This window comes from Melitaea cinxia, chromosome 3 (assembly GCF_905220565.1).
Source record: "Melitaea cinxia chromosome 3, ilMelCinx1.1, whole genome shotgun sequence".
In the NCBI taxonomy this organism is placed as follows: domain Eukaryota; kingdom Metazoa; phylum Arthropoda; class Insecta; order Lepidoptera; family Nymphalidae; genus Melitaea; species Melitaea cinxia.
The window spans coordinates 3,876,679-3,893,593 of record NC_059396.1 but is presented as its reverse complement, the minus strand read 5'-3'; the positions used below and the strand labels follow the sequence as shown (position 1 = coordinate 3,893,593).

Below are 16,915 nucleotides of genomic sequence, written 5' to 3'. Positions count from 1 at the left end.
CAGTTAGTCTTAAATAGTCTTTGTTTATACTATGCATGGTAACTATAATAAAAAAAAAAATCAATTTAAAATATAATCGAATATCTATCTAATCTATATGTCCAAGACAGCGTTACAAAAACTATCGTCAGACGTCATATAGGCGTCATTTTTAGTTACATCGTATAATAAAAATTTTATTAATAATTTTGTCCGTACGGAACCCTCGGCACGCGAGGTACGACTCGCAATTGACGTGTTTTTAATTTAATACTTTTTAAATTAGGTATTTCATTTTTACAGTCCTTTTAGTTTTATTTAATTTACCATTGCAATATCAATAGATTTATGTGTTAAAAACAATAAATAACAATATAAATAGATAAATAAACGCCTCATGAGTATGAGGCGTTTATTTATGTTAACGGCAATGGAAAACTTAATTATGATTTCCACCTGGGATGGGGGTCTGGAAATACACACATTATACTAACAAAATGTGTATAGCCTATACAAATGTTTACCACGAGCGAAGATCGAACTGGCGACCACCCGCGCAACAAGAATAACTCCTACTAATATCTATACCATCATTCTTAACCGCAAGTTAAACACAGTTTAGTGCAGTTGGACTAGCTTACATAGATTTCAACTAGCCACACGCCACCGTTCCCCAGACACCGACAACGGAAGAGTTAGCATTTTTTAATTAAAGTAATCAGTTAATACGTAAGGCGCGCCGCTGAATACGCCTCCGAAATGTTTTATTATAAAACTAATGGACAACGCTTCAAGTTTCAAGTTATGCTCCTCGGGGAGTCGCGTGCGTCAAGGATACAGAGCTTGTAAAATAGTTAAAGTAGGTTATTTCGATAGGATTTTTTTGATACGATAACTATGTTTACTGTTATCATTTTTTTCCTCCTTAATATTTGTACACTTCTAACCACTGTTTCTGTATCCTATGCCCAAAGATTATCTAGAATAAAGCGCTCATTTAGCGGTAAAACAGCCTTAGTACCTACATCTTGTTCTGTATCTTTTCTATATGTGTCTGTATATCGGTCTCATCATTATCATCATTACAGCCTATACAGTCCACTGCTCGACATAGGCCTCCACAACTTTACGCCAAAAATAACGTATACTCATGGGTAATGTGTGGCTACGGTACTAAAGAATATAGCCACCCCCTCTCCATATAACCATCCGAGCCGAACCGAAAGCCGACCGGTGGCGGAATAACCATCCAACTGCTGGCTTTGAAATACACAGGCCGAAGACGGGCAGCAGCGTCTTCGGTGCGACAACGCCAGTCCTGCGGTCACCTTACGGAGTAAGCTGGTGAATGCGGGACGAGAGCTTTACAAAAAGTGTGATCGGGCGAGGCGAACGGAAGTTGAAAGGGAAATATAAGTTGGTGAAGATACAAAGTACTTGTTTTTGAAATAAAAAAATGTCAACACTATCTACATTGTTTTAATTTATTATAATATATACCTTTAATTGACATAGTTTAATTCTGTTTATATAGTTATATTTAAACAGATGTTTTCTCTCATTAATCTGATTTTTTGATGAGAATAATAGATATTTAAAACTAAATGATCATACGGTTCCATGGTGTAATGGTTAGCACTCTGGACTTTGAATCCAGCGATCCGAGTTCAAATCTCGGTGGAACCTGACTTTTTAATAAATAAACCTTACATCAAAATGAGCGCAGCTTCATTGCAAATATGATGATATAGGGTTGACTAATAAAAGTCTGATTTGAATAGTGGTTGCCGAATATATAATATAGATTGGAATTTCTTAAACAACTTTTTCATGATTTATTTTTAACATACTAAGAAGATAATTATTCAATTTTTATCCATTATGCAAATGGGTGAATATTGTCTAGTTTGTATAGAACGATCTGTAAATACAATTACTGTAATTCGAGTCCCTAATCGCCAACGTCCATACCACGTTGAATACACCGGTTCTCGTCCGATCACCGAAGTTAAGCAACGTCGGGCGCGGTCAGTACTTGGATGGGTGACCGCCTGGGAACACCGCGTGACGTTGGCTTTTTGTTGCTTTATAATGGTTTAACGACGATATATATATTTTTTATATATCAAAGTGTGAGAACATTAAAAAGGGTAAATAGGAATATTTTTAAGAGATGTATATGAAAAAAGAGGCCTGAGCCCAGTAGTGGGATGTTAGTGTTACAGGCTGAAGTGACTGAAGTGTGCAATTTTCTAATAAAACATGGTGACATGTGAAACATCTAAACAAACTTGGTGATGAAACATCTGTGTTCATTTAACTAAATGTTACTTACTATTTATATGATGAAACTAGTATTGCGAAAAACTTATTATGTAGTAAGCCGATTCAGTTTACTAACATCAAAAAGAAGAAGATATGGGAAAACTCGCTGTGTGGTTACGGCAGTAAAGAATATAGCCACCCCCTTTCTTCCCCTGGGTGTTGTAAGAGGCGACTAAGTGATAACACAGTTCCATTACCACATTGGAATTCCTAAAGCCGACCGATGGCAGGATACCACTTCGGTCCATCCAACTGCGGTCTTCGGTGCGACAAATCCAGCTCTGCGGTCACCAACCCGCCTGCCCGGCGTGGTGACTATGGGCAACACATATAAGTTCACGCCATTTTTGGCGCGAATTTGTGGAGGCCTGTGGCCAGCAGTGGACTAAGAAGGGCTGAAGTGATGGTGATGATGATGGGAAAACTCAGCCCTCCCGTGACCATGGTTGTTGTAAAGTTAAACGTCGACGAAGTAAACGTCCGAAACGTCGGGCAACTAAAAAACTTAATATGCCGCGATAAAATCCGAAAAAGTTGTTTCATTGCAATGAATTGAATTCGCGTTAACATTAGAAAATAATAAGATATGGGAGAAGTCATTATATATATTTACGTAGATAATCCATCAACACACAGGTCACCTCCACCAAATGCTGAAACTAATGCTACAAAAAAGTCCGCAGTCGGTAGGATTCGAACCTACGCTCCCAGAGGGAATCTGATTTCTAGTCAGACGCCTTAACCGCTCGGCCACGACTGCTTGATAAATAATATGAATAAAACCACAATTGCTCTACAACCATGAAACTCAAATAAGTAAAAGTAGGTAAGAATGATATTCATTCGATTTATTTACCGTTTGTTGTGCTACAAACGAGTTAAGGCTCAACGTTTATTAAAGGAATTATGCAATGTTTTTTTTTTACAATGCAGATAAAAATGTCAAAGTACTATTTTAAATTTGAAACAGTATACGGCAGTTAATGTGTTCTAGATTAACTACTCGTATAACTAAGATAATGTAGGTCCGCAAGCTAAAAATGTGAATCCTGATTCTTATAAATAGAGCGAGCTTTTACAAATAAACGGCTAGTTAAAGGATACATTTCTTATCTTATAGTTAAAGAATACATTTATTATTAGACACTTAACTAACGCCTCTCTTAAGGGCTCCCACTAGGATTATCTCCTGTGTCGGTGGTCCGGAAACACACACTATACACAAGCACAAGCGCCCAGATCACGGCAAACATCTGTATGGCCAATACAAAAGTTTTCTATGTACGAGGATCGAACGCGCACCTGCCAGCACAACAGCCACAAACTAGTCCTTTTTTTTAAATATAACTAGGTCGGCAAACAAGCGTACGGCTCACCTGATGGTAAGCGATTACCGTAGCTTATAGACGCTTGCAACACCAGAAGCATCGTATGCGCATTGCCGATCCTATCCCCCCAGGAGCTCTGGTTACCTTACTCACAACAGGAACACAATACTGCTTGAAAACAGTATTATTTAGCTGTGGTTTCCTGTAAGGATGAGGTACTACCCCTGTCGAGCTGCTCCATATTTTGAGCAGGACATTTCCTGCTGTGCCCTCCTTCAGTTAAACAACAAGAAACTATAATTTTGCGCTATCGTACTTTTCACACTAATAATGGGGAAAGATTTACATTATAATTATGATAAAAAGGAAGGTAAATGGCGAGAACTGTAAACATGCTTAAATATACAAGATAATAAATTCACGATTAGAACTCTGGACTCTGACCAGCTATCCGAGTTCAAATCTCGGTGGAACCTTCATCACGAACATGGTATTATCATCATTACAGCCTATACAGTCAACTGCTGGACATAGACCTCCACAAGTTTAGGCCAAAAATAACGTGAACTCATGTGTTTTGCCCATAGTCACCACGCTGGGCAGGCGGGTTGGTGACCGCAGTACTGGCTTTGTCGCACCGAAGACGCTGCTGCCCGTCTTCGGCCTGTGTATTTCAAAGTCAGCAGTTGGATGATTATCCCGCCACCGGTCGGCTTTTTAAGTTCCAAGGTGATAGTGGAACTGTGTTATCCCTTAGTCGCTTCTTACGACACCCACTGGAAGAGAGGGGGTGGCTATATTCTTTAGTACCGTAGCCACACAGTAAATGGTATTATAATAAATTTTTATAGAGTCAAATATTTACAATCTACCTCTGATTAAAGTAAATTTGCAGTTAGTTTCTTGCATAAGTCACTATATAATAAAGTTGTTTTTTTTTAAACAAATATTTTGTATTCTTTTACGTTCGCTTTTATTTATAACATTATTGGTTCTCGTCAGTCAGGTTATGTAGTTATCTGTATGGGATTAGATATATAGACATATGTGTGTGTGTTCGTGCGTATATGTATTTGTGTGTGTGTATGTGTGCGTGTTTTGAATATTTGTGTATCATTGGTACACCTTCATTCCGCTTCATTCTCTTCACGCCTTTACCCAAAGGTTGTCTGGAAGAGATCGCCCCTTTAGCGATAAGGCCAACTTTTGTACATTTGTGTATTTTGTCATCTGGGGGCACGGTAGTGCCCCCGCCAAGACGAGACAAAAAAAAAAAAAAAAAAAAAAAACGAAAAGCACTACCTATCTTTTCTCGAAGTGCTTCGTCGTTTTTTTGAACCCCCATAACTTGGGTTTGGATTATACTAGATAAACAAAATTCTCGGAATATAATGTCAATAGTGAACTTATTAAACATATAAAGTTTCAATTACATAGCTCTTATACTTTAGATTTTATTGATATCTAAAAAACCCCGATTTCGTCACTCACTGATGATCATCAAAATTCTTAGAGTACTTCCTGAAGTTCCAGAAAGCTGAAATTTGGTATGTAAGCTAGTATTAGTACACAAACAAGAAAAAAATTCTAAAACTTGGAACTTTTACCCCCCAACCCCTTAAACTAGGAGATGGAAGTTTGTATGAGACTTCCGCAAATTTTGATGCTAGAGGTCTGAAAATTGATATAGGGACTCCTCGTTATTAATAATAATAATAAAATACATAAAAAATAAAAATCGGTTATTAGTTTAGGTCGAAAATTTACATTGTGTAATTTTGGTATTTAAGTTTTGGCGGAGGTCCGTTTGCATATCAGTTCAACATAAAATCAAAAACAGCGTGCTTAAACCGAATATGGTGAAGATTGAATGATATTTATGGTATAAAATGTGTCGGAGGTAAAATGCAGCTATAATATTGTCATAAGCAACTTACAAAAAGAAATGAAATCCCACCAAAAACATTTTCATGTAAAATGTTGCCAAGACGAGATCACATGGCTCGCACTGTCAAAAAGTTATCAGATCTCATGTAGAGCCAAGCTTCTAACTCTACACGCCCTAACTCTACAAGCCCTAACTTCACAAACTCTACACCTTAGTCAAAATATGTGTCTTGGCCGTTTCGTTACTACCGGCTGCCGATGTTGTGACACGACTTTCCTGTTTCATTTATATATATTCTCTTTTTATTTTTATTTGTATTATATGTATGTATCAATTATTCTTCTTCTTTTTATTTTTTCTTTAATAGAACTATTGTATAACAGAAAAGTAATAAACAGTGAATAAATTTTTCACCTTACGCTCACGTGAAAGTAGCGAAACGGCCAAGCCACATATTTTGACTAAGGTGTAGAGTTTGTGAAGTTAGGGCTTGTAGAGTTAGGGCGTGTAGAGTTAGAAGCTTGGCTCTACATGAGATCTGATAACTTTTTGACAGTGCGAGCCATGTGATCTCGTCTTGGCAACATTTTACATGAAAATGTTTTTGGTGGGATTATTTTATTCTCTTTGTGTTATTTGTGGTATACTATAAAGAATTTTTGTATTTGTATGTTATAGCTCATCTGTATGAGAGTAATACAATTTGTGACATCGAAAAGATTTTTTTAATTTCAGCTATAGGAGAGCTCAAATTATGAACATTGTTAAAAATTTGAATAAAAAAAGTCAGGTTCCACCGAGATTTGAACTCGGATCGCTGGATTCAAAGTCCAGAGTGCTAACCATTACACCATGGAACCTCTTGTTCTAACAACAGTATATAATGTAGTTTTGCTAATTACAGCACTAATAACACCTGTATAAACACACATACAATTAAATAATAAGAATATTTCACATTACTTACTAATCCAATTCAAAATATTAGGTATTGTACATTACCGAACGACTTTAATTGGGAAATAACAATATCATCATCATCATCATTACAGCCTATACAGTCCACTGCAGGACATAGACCTCCACAAGTTTACGCCAAAAATAACGTGAACTCATGTGTGTTGCTCATAGTCACCACGCTGGGCAGGCCTCCATCCAACTGCTGGCCTTGAAATACACAGGCCGAAGACGGGCAGCAGCGTCTTCGGTGCGACAAAGCCAGCCCTGCGGTCACCAAATAACATTTTTTTTTATGAATGTAGTAATGCCATGATTCAAGAGAATCTAGTGATATAATGAGTGATATTCGCGTAAACATTAGAAAACAAAATCCCATGATTTCAGCAAGGTATTGTAATTGTTCTATATTACATTTTTGAATATGGTGTTGTCACGCTACTCATACGCAAAGAAAATAAAATGAATTAAACCAAAATATAAGTATCCTAAAGTCAGGGACATCCCTTATATGGAGAAGAGCTGGAGCTGATTCCGCTGTAGTTCTGTTGCAGGTTGGTGGGAAGTTTCCTTATCAAGGATAACAATGCAATCATATATATATCATATATATATATATATATATATATATATATATATATATATATATATATATATATATATATATAAGTACAAAGGAAATTAAACAAGACCATTAGACAGACCTTAAGGAAACCAAAAGATTTTGTTACATATTAGGATCACATTTTAAAAAACTGTGGATCAGAAGTTTCTGTCTCTATTTATACTGTGTTGTTGACAAGTCTACAATAATTATTTTGAATACAAGAAGTATTCGAATCTATAAGCCTAAAAATTTATGCTTATTCAGGAGGCTAAAAGTCGTGAAAACTATACAAAAAAAGATTCGTAATGACTTTCGAAATGAACTTATCGATATGAATCAGCAGCGAAGCGAATTAAATAAAGTATCATCTTATTTTTTGAGGAATAAACCTTTGTTTCACCTATTTATTACATTGTAATTGAATGAATTGAATAATTGCTAAAAGTCATTTAAATCGGCTTACCCTCATTAGGATTTCTACTATTGTTTATTAGCGTCTTGTTGTTTATTTGCTATTTAGTTTGGCTTTAAATTTAGTTTGGTTCTAAGATCCATAGTTAGATATTTAATAGGCTTTAGAGCCTGGTGTTCAACTATCCGACGGACTTCTTTCAAAATTTAATTTATTTTTGAAGTAGTTTTAAATTGCCATTGTCGGTTTTCAGTGGCGTTAAATCGTATTAGTCATAAATTAGCTTGTAAGTGAAATTGATGATTATATAATAGTTTCTAAAATACTAACTCTAGTAAAATAACTATTTTATATAATTTAAATATTCAAGATTATTCAATCATGCTAAACGTTTCCATCAATGTCAAATATAAGCAAAGATGGACATATCCGACCTCCTTTGATATGTATGTGTACATCAAAAATGGAACGTAAATTTTTTGGAAAGTGCCGAACAGTCCCGAGGCGCGCTTATCCCTCATTGTAACTCGATAAGATATTTATTGGCGGGAACTGAAAATGGAATGGCTGCAAGATGGCTCCTTTGGCGGTTACTCGACGTCGCCATAACGCGCACGTCCGCTGGCATTCTACATTTTTATTTTGTTAATATTTAATGTGATGCCCAGAAAGACCGAGATGTACACGAGATAGGTGAAATGTGAGTCCGAAGATATATTCCTAGTTGTTATAGAATTATTGTGTAATTGATATATCGCATAATACATATATTTTTAATTGAGGCTATTTTTCATCGCTTAGTATTTTATTGTACGAATAATCATTGTGTATAGGCATTGATATGATTGATTGTGTTTTTATACCTATACACATTGATGTATAAAAACCCGTTTTTTATACATAAATGTGTATTGGTATAAAAACACAATCAATCATAACACATTTTCGGTGATTTTTTTTACGGAAATTATAAATTTTTAACTATTCATTGATTTCAACAAAAATATGAAAGCGAAATAACCAAATTATTCCAGGTAAGTATATCTTAAGATAAATATCGTATAAAATATTGTCTAACGTGGAACAGACATGTTCATATCTAAGCGGACGCTAAGCGACCGGCATAAAATATTGTTTTTTACCAATACACAAACTGGGAATAGATAAACATTCAACCTCGAAATTATGTTCAATAAAAACTGCTTAAAAAAGAAAAAAAAGAAACCACATTTCTGGACACAATGCATTATTAGGCACATTACATACTTCTTTACACTTTTAGAATCATTTCTATGAATAATAAATAATACTGATACTAAGTAATAAACGCCTCAAACTCAGCGGCCGTAACTGTGGTCACCTTACTCACATCAGGAAATCAGGAACATAACTCTAATAAAAAAGTCTTTGCTTAAGTATTCATTACAGAGACACGCAATACAACGTAAGTAGACGAAAAAAATAACAAACGCACTAGTCGTCACTATGATTTTCTAGGGTTTTCCTCGATTTCTCTGGGATTTGATCATCAGAATCTGGTTTCCTTATCATCACACTTGGGATATCTCTTTTCCAACATATATAAAAACAAAAAATACGTTTAAATAATATATAGCTAATATAGCCGTTACACAAATTAAATTAAAAAATTAGTCATTGCATGATCTAGGTAGGTAATTAATGTTTTATAAGTTTTTCATTTTCGGTATCAAAAACAAGACATAACCTAAAAATAATATTTTTTAAGCAACATAGTAACATAACTAAAAATAAAACATACAAGAGTATTTAATATCAATTAATTAACGATAAATTGACCATTAAGTCAATTATGCACTGTTAAGTTAAAAAATATCCAAAAAAAACCTTTTATTAAACCTTTACCAAGTAAAATAAATAGAAATGAAACAAAAGCATGCAAATCAGTCAAGGGTTGACAAGTATTTACGAGCGACAAGTATGAAAAAACTTCTCGAACTACCCACTTTTCATTTCAAACGTAATCTACGACGACAAATGGTTCGGACCTGAACGCATTTTGTTATTTTTTTTCTTCGTGTTTCGCACTCTGTCATTTGTTTTTCGTCTGGCGTAAAACCTCTTTCGTGAAAAACTAAAGCGGTGATGCTTATTAAAGTTTAATATTGTCTAAGAAAAAACAATTAATAGTATAATCTTAGGATTAAATCTTAATTTCACTCATCTTAATCCACAAAAATGTGCATGTTAATTGAAAATGAGATTATGCTATACGCGATAGCCACGTTAAATGTGCTCTGGAAGCCAGAATCACCCAAAAACCTATCAGTGCTTAAAATTAAAACACCGTGGAACAAAAACGCCTGTAGAAAAAGATTTTGTACTACAAAAATATTACAAAATGTGGCTTTTAATCATTTTCTTTCTTCTCTTGAATTTGGAAATTAGTTTTTGAGAATATTTTCCACGTTAAAATTAAATTATAATTGTTAAAGAAACATTTCGGTATATGATGATGTACCATCATCCTTAAAACCAATATCATACAATGAATAAAAAATGAAATATGAAAAAATGAAAATATCAACAAAACAATACAATAATCTAAATACAATGAAAACGGTTGACATTAAAATATTAAAATAAAGTCCGACACTACCTTTAAAAAAGTAATTACCAGAAGTTTGTTTTCCACATGGGAAATATATATTTTTAAACTATAAATTTAATGTGTACTACTTATACAATGAAAAAAGGTTATATAATAAGTATTTACGTAACAATGACGCAATCAAATGATATAAATTTTAAATACTAATAAAACGAAACAGCTTCGTCCCCCGACTCCCCTCCACAATCAAACCCTATGTTGTACCCTTTTACAAAACTCGTAGAACGATTTGTTCAGACGTCCGCGGCGACACGATATTACGGAGAAGACTGATGATGTTGCACTTGGCCTTTAATAAAATATTTACTTGTACGTGAATAGTGGGACGATTGCTGTGTTCAACCGATTTTAAAAGAAAAGGCTGAAAATACGATTTGAATTACATTTTTTGTGTTTATAATTTTTAAATAAAGGAATCAAATGAAATTTAAAAATGGTTAGTATCGATAAGCCTAAAAGTTAAAATTGAACAATTTTGTCTACTCTACAATAATATGATCATAATTACTAATCAATCGCTTATCGTCAAATACGCATTACCTATTTAAATAATTATACCAATAAGTATTTAAAAAAATATATTATGTAAATAATCTGTAGAAATAAAAAAAATATATATAAAAAATATTTGTAATATTAAAATAACCGCTTTTTACTAAATGCATATGTATGTATGTAGTATGTATACACGGTAAATATACCAAAAAATATTTTTTTACAATTTTTGTCTGTGTGCCTGTTTACTTATTCCGGCAAATCTCTGAAACGGCTGAACGATTTTGACGGGACTTTCACTAGTAGTTGCTGCTGTGTGGTTACGGCAGTAAAGAATATAGCTACCCCCTCTCTTCCCGTAGGCGTCGGGTCACCAACCCAGCATAGTGACTATGGGCAGCACACATGAGTTAACGCTATTTTCGGCCGAATTTGTGGAGGCCTATGTTCAGCAGTGGACTGCGATAGGCTGAAGTGATGATAATGAGTGATTTCACTAATAGATAGCAGATGTAATAAGAAATAACTTAGGCTACTTTTATTTTAGTTTTTTATTACATTTTTATAACTCTGCGTACTGAACAATAACTACTTTGCTAAATTCCACGTGGACGAAGTCGCGGGCGCAGCAAATCACTAATAATTTACACCCGTACATACCACGATTGTTAATTTTAAGATTTCCGACATTTCAGCCACGTTGTAGATGGTCACGAGACGCCTAACTTAACTTTTGACTTTAAATTTTTATTTCATGAATTACTTACTGCCACTCGCTTGGCTATCGCCTCTGGATTGCAACTTGACAATATAATTGCATAACTTCTTATATATCAATTATATATCAATTATAATATGTGCCAAGTTAGACCTTTTGGTTATCAAAGTAAAAAATGAGATATTCATATCGACATGAGTCTAGATTTAATTTGTTTAATAATAGGATAAAAATATTTTTTCTTTGTTCAGATTATCGAGGAAAGTTTATAAGTTAAATGTCATGAATTATGGATGTAGTATTTTATATAACATTAATTTCATACATATTAATTTGATATAAAGTTTGAAAAATAATTGGCATAAATACAGGTTCCACCGAGATTTGAACTCGGATCGCTGGATTCAAAGTCCAGAGTGCTAACCATTACACCATGGAACCGCTTTACAATTTTATATAATTTAGTATTATGTATTTATTAATTGAGATAAGTACTAATTACGTATTGATAATTTATTAATTATCGTGTAGCTTTCATATACTTTGCAAGATTCACGCTGGCCACTTTTGTCAGTTGACTATAGACAAGAAAGTGGCTCAAGAAAGCACAAGTGAAGGACCTACTACAATTGCAGCAGTATCAATCACTTTGAACAACACGGCTATGTCCGTTCATCTTGAAGTGCTGTGGAAAAACTAAGCCTGGAGATAGCTAAGCTACGCAGGCGATCATCATCGCCGACACCCTTTTCTTTCGCAGTCAAGATCACGCCAGAGCAGCAAGAACATCAAGCCAGAGTACAAATATCATTACCGTTTCGGTGACGAGGCAAAATGTTGTAAATCACCGTACTGTAGAAGAAAAAAGAATCGAGCATCGTTAAACGTTAAACTAACTTCGACATCGACGGCGGTGGAGGTCGGTAACCGCCTCTGCGTCTTCGTCCGCGAGAGCAAAACACGCTTTCTTGTCAACAAGGGAATCAGTATCAGTGCCGACTGTGACGAACAAAAAAAAAGAGCGATACGCAGGCGCCTGCAAATATTATGCGGCAAGTAATACTCTGATTGAAACTTTTTAAATAAGATCAGCAAGCAGAGCAGTCTGCGGTAGTAGGTACCTCGATCTTAGAGAAGATCACAGCTGAATAATACTGTTTTCAAGCAGTGTTGTGTTTCTGTTGGTGAGTAAGGTGACCAGAGCTCTTAGGGGGAATTGGGGATAGGGTCGGCAACGCGTTTGCGATGCTTCTGTTGTTGCAGACGTCTATAAGCTACGGTAATCGCTTACCATTATGAGCTGTACGCTTGTTTGTCGACCTAGTTATGTAAAAAAAAACTTACGGCAAAAAAAAAAAAAACGATAAGGCTAAACCTATGTCTGCAACGTAATTTTTTTTTGTGAAAATTTGTTGTGGCTAATGTCAGCAATGTCAAGACTTTTTTTGAATATGCTATCTTGAAGCAAATAATAATTAGTCAACATCGAGTTTCATTTCTCTCCACTATAAATAGAACCGCTACAATCGACAGGTGTGCAAACATAAAGAATGTAAACAATTTGTTAAAATGACATTACTACTGTCAAAAGTATCTTTTGTTTATTTCGAAATTTATATTAATAACTAAAATATATGTTTTAAGACGTTGTATTTTTGTCACTATACTAATTTAATAGTATTTTTTGTAAACGGATACCCAATAGGAGGGAATATTCTTTTTGCTTTAACGTGTACTTGTTCTAAAGCATGGTGGGGGGACAAGGACGACAAGAACAGACATCCAAATCGGAAAGAAATATTTGTATGAATACAAATATTCATCTCGAGCAAGAATCGAACCCGCAAGCCGCCGGTGTAAGCGCACATAGCTCACGTACAACTACATCACAGCGGTTGTTATATAACTTAACTATAATTAAATGTAACGAAAGTTCCAACGAAAAGAAAGGTTTCCAGTTAGAAAAGGCGACGCGAGTGCATAATTTATTTGAAATTATTTTACTTTACCAATTGATACGTGTTATACTTACGTTTCCACCTGTGCCATTGCAGGCGAAACTAAGCTAATGCGTGTGTTTTTTGTATGTTCGTTTGTTTATATGAAAAAACAAAATCTCAAAACGTACTGAACCGGTTTTAATGAAACTTATATTAACAGATAGTCTGTATAACTCTCATGTACGAGTACAGAGGCTGTTTATACAAACTTATGTATTTTACTTATGTTACGAATATATGAAACTTATTAAAATTTTAAACTGTCTCTTTATTTTGCTATTGTGCTTTATTATTATTTATTTAAAAACTAGTTGCGCCCGCGACTGTCCGCGTGGAACAGTGACTTTGGACGGCATTTTATGGTCATTTGGGTATTTACATCTCCAAAGTGATTCTTTAAATAAATAAAGTGAAGCTTACCACAATATATTAGTGAAAACCACATCTACATCGGATAAGCTGTTTCTGAGATTTGCGTGTACAAACTCACAGACAAACGACCAAAATTCTAACAATCGTCATTTTGGGTGTTATTTGTGTTGACAAAGGTCCCAATAATATTTTTTTCTCATATATCTCAAATGTACCGACAGCGATCAGTTGCATTTTTAATTATTATATGTATAACGTTCATTAATAGTGTACGTATGTATATAATGTTCTAACAGTGATATAATATTTTTATTTCACTATAATTCTAGCCAGTCATCGTCAAGGTAGGACACGGCAGTATATATCCTGCTGAAAATCTGAGCAGCCCGTCAGGAAATGTACCTCAACCTTACAGAAGATCACAGCCAAATAATAATGCTCTCAAGTAGCTTTGTCTTCCTGTGGTGAGGTAAGTGCCCAGAGCTCTGGAGCACGATCAGGAGTTGATTCGGCAACGCGCTTCTCATGTTTCTAGAGTTGAAGGCGTGTATAGTGTCAATCAGTCAGTGAGCTCAGCATATTGCAGTCCACTGCTGGACATAGGCCTCCCCAAGTTTGCGCCAGACATCCCGGTTTTCCTCAATCCTCATCCATCCTACACCGGCAATCTTACGTAGATCGTGAATAGTGTATAGGCGTGTAAGGTACCAACTTACCATCAGGTAGGCCGTACGCTTGTTGTCGACATAATCGTATAAAATAGTCAGCAAAATAAGCGAAAATTTAATATTGAAATTCAATGAAAATGCCATCTTTTGCAGATTTAAAGATACATTTATGTAAATTAAGATTATTATTTTTATTTCAACGCCTACGAAGTTTCAATAGCAAATGTATCTAATTATTGAGAAATCCAGACAGTCGGTTCCATGGTGTAACGGTTAGCACTCTGGACTCTGAATCCAGCGATCCGAGTTCAAATCTCGGTGGAACCTGAGTTATTTTATCACCTTTTTTATATTTTTGTTTTAACACGACCTACACAAAAAGGTATACAAAATAATAATTGTTTGTTCTGAAATAAAAAAAAAGACGTCAATTTATATCGAACATTTACTGATTCAAATTTAAATGGTAGAACCCGGTAACGGGAACATCCAGTTAAAAAAGTTACGTGCTTTCACTAAAAAAAAAACAATCAATATTGCTTCTCCAGGAGCTCTGGTTGCCTTGCCAATGACAGAAAAACGTCATTTGAAAGCAGTTTCTGTATGGTTAATGTAATTCCCCAGTCAAGCTGCTCTATATTTTGACCAATATATTTCCTCTATTTCATCAAAAATTGCTTTTGAATGAATTATTTGTTAAACCCTAATTTAAGAACGTAGATTAAGTTTATAGCCTTCAAACGCAGAGCATTTTGTTATTTAATAAAAAAAGTCAGGTTCCACCGAGATTTGAACTCGGATCGCTGGATTCAAAGTCCAGAGTGCTAACCATTACACCATGGAACCGATTTACAGTTATATAATTTTATACATACACTTTTTTTTATATAATATTTTACATATTTATATTTAAGAAACTGAACTAATAATTGGCTGACATTTGTGTAAACATACACAATTCGATTTTTTCAAGAATACTTTTAACTACTGCTATAAGTTTTTATTTGTGTTACCTCATATCTCTATACTGCGTAACAGAAAATCGATTAGAAAATCGATTGAAAATCGAATAGAATAGAATCGAATGGAATCTAAAAAAAAAAACGAGTATAAAATCGATTAATATCGAATAGAGAATCGATTGTAAAGTCTAATAAAAATCGACTATAAAATCGAATAATTAGTCGAATAGAAAATCGATTAGAATCCGATTAGAACCCGTTTAGAAAATCGATTATAAAATCAAACAGAAAATCGAGAATAGAAAGTCGAATAGAAGAGAACAGAATATAACAAAATAGAACAGAATGGAATAGAACGGATTAGCGCAGTTATAAAGTAAATACATTTCTAATATAAAAGTAGTTTAAGTTGCTTCTTATTACATCAGCTGTCTACCAGCGAAAGTCCCATCAAAATCGGTTCAGTCGTTTACAGATTAGCCGGAACAAATAGACAGACAGACAGACTGACAGACAAAAATTGTAAAAAAATGTTATTTTGGTATTTGTACCGTGTATACATCTATATGCATTTAGTGAAAAGCGATTATTTTAATATTACAAACAGACACTCCAATATTATTTACTTGTATCTATAGATAAGGAAACTGGATACTTAACAAAAAAACAATTATGTTTGTATGTCTCTTTGGTGGCTTTTAAGTTTATCTTTGTCAATTGTAAAAACACCCTCTTAGTAAAGAGTAGAGTAGAGTGTATCAGAAGATATAATTATATTTTAATGAGGTCAGAAAAGAAAAAGATGCAAATACAGAAGTATTATGTGATTAATCAAAACGTATTTATTAATAAGTAGCGTAATAGTGTTAATCCCTAATTATATTATAAATGTGAATGTAAGTTTGTTTGTTACGATTTAACGCGAAAACTACTTAACCGATCTTCATGAAACTTTGTACACATATTCTTACACGTATTAGAAGTAACATAGGGTACTTTTTATCAAAAAAAAAAAAATTCAATGCGAGCAAAACCGCGGCTAAAATCTAGTGTTTTTATAAAATAAAATTCTTAATTGGACCCGTTTTTCACAAAAAAGTTCATTACCAAAAGAAAATTGAACGGTTGATTTTTATCAACAAAGTTTTTTTTATTTACCTATATTGAAAACAATTATATCATTATAATGACCAGTAATTAATAGTAATACTAAAATATGTATTATACATAACACAGCAAGCACACAGCAGTCGTACATAACGTATCTACATACAAAGTAAGCGTCACTCCAGGGAAATTTCGTTATCAATATATTCGTGGCTGTCACTCCGCGAGATGAAGCCTTCTCATCCAATACATTGGAAATCTTAATCCAATACGCTGCGACAGCAAATGATTTATATTGGGAAGCGATGCTGATCGGAAGCGGTAAAATGTTGCTTTCTCTCAAAACTGGTTTATGTTTTTGTAATGTATACCATTTTCGCTGCAACGAGAGAGGTTTGTCATAATATAATTTAATGGGATGGATAATTATTTACTTTAGAATAACAG

The 16,915-nt window shown here is 34.2% G+C and overlaps 7 non-coding genes across 7 annotated transcripts; 3 read left to right on the top strand and 4 right to left on the bottom strand.

Moving 5' to 3' along the window:
• The first annotated feature begins 1,593 nt into the window (after window positions 1-1,593).
• On the top strand, window positions 1,594-1,665 carry Trnaq-uug. The gene has a single exon. It is a non-coding gene; the product is annotated as a tRNA-Gln (tRNA).
• A 271-nt stretch (window positions 1,666-1,936) lies between these two features.
• Window positions 1,937-2,055, top strand: LOC123669800. The gene has a single exon (XR_006745794.1). It is a non-coding gene; the product is annotated as a 5S ribosomal RNA (ribosomal RNA).
• A 927-nt stretch (window positions 2,056-2,982) lies between these two features.
• Window positions 2,983-3,064, bottom strand: Trnas-aga. Its single transcript has one exon. It is a non-coding gene; the product is annotated as a tRNA-Ser (tRNA).
• A 3,244-nt stretch (window positions 3,065-6,308) lies between these two features.
• Window positions 6,309-6,380, bottom strand: Trnaq-uug. The gene has a single exon. It is a non-coding gene; the product is annotated as a tRNA-Gln (tRNA).
• Window positions 6,381-11,728: 5,348 nt separating this feature from the next.
• Trnaq-uug lies at window positions 11,729-11,800 on the bottom strand. The gene has a single exon. It is a non-coding gene; the product is annotated as a tRNA-Gln (tRNA).
• Window positions 11,801-14,654: 2,854 nt separating this feature from the next.
• On the top strand, window positions 14,655-14,726 carry Trnaq-cug. Its single transcript has one exon. It is a non-coding gene; the product is annotated as a tRNA-Gln (tRNA).
• A 447-nt stretch (window positions 14,727-15,173) lies between these two features.
• On the bottom strand, window positions 15,174-15,245 carry Trnaq-uug. Its single transcript has one exon. It is a non-coding gene; the product is annotated as a tRNA-Gln (tRNA).
• Window positions 15,246-16,915: the final 1,670 nt, after the last annotated feature.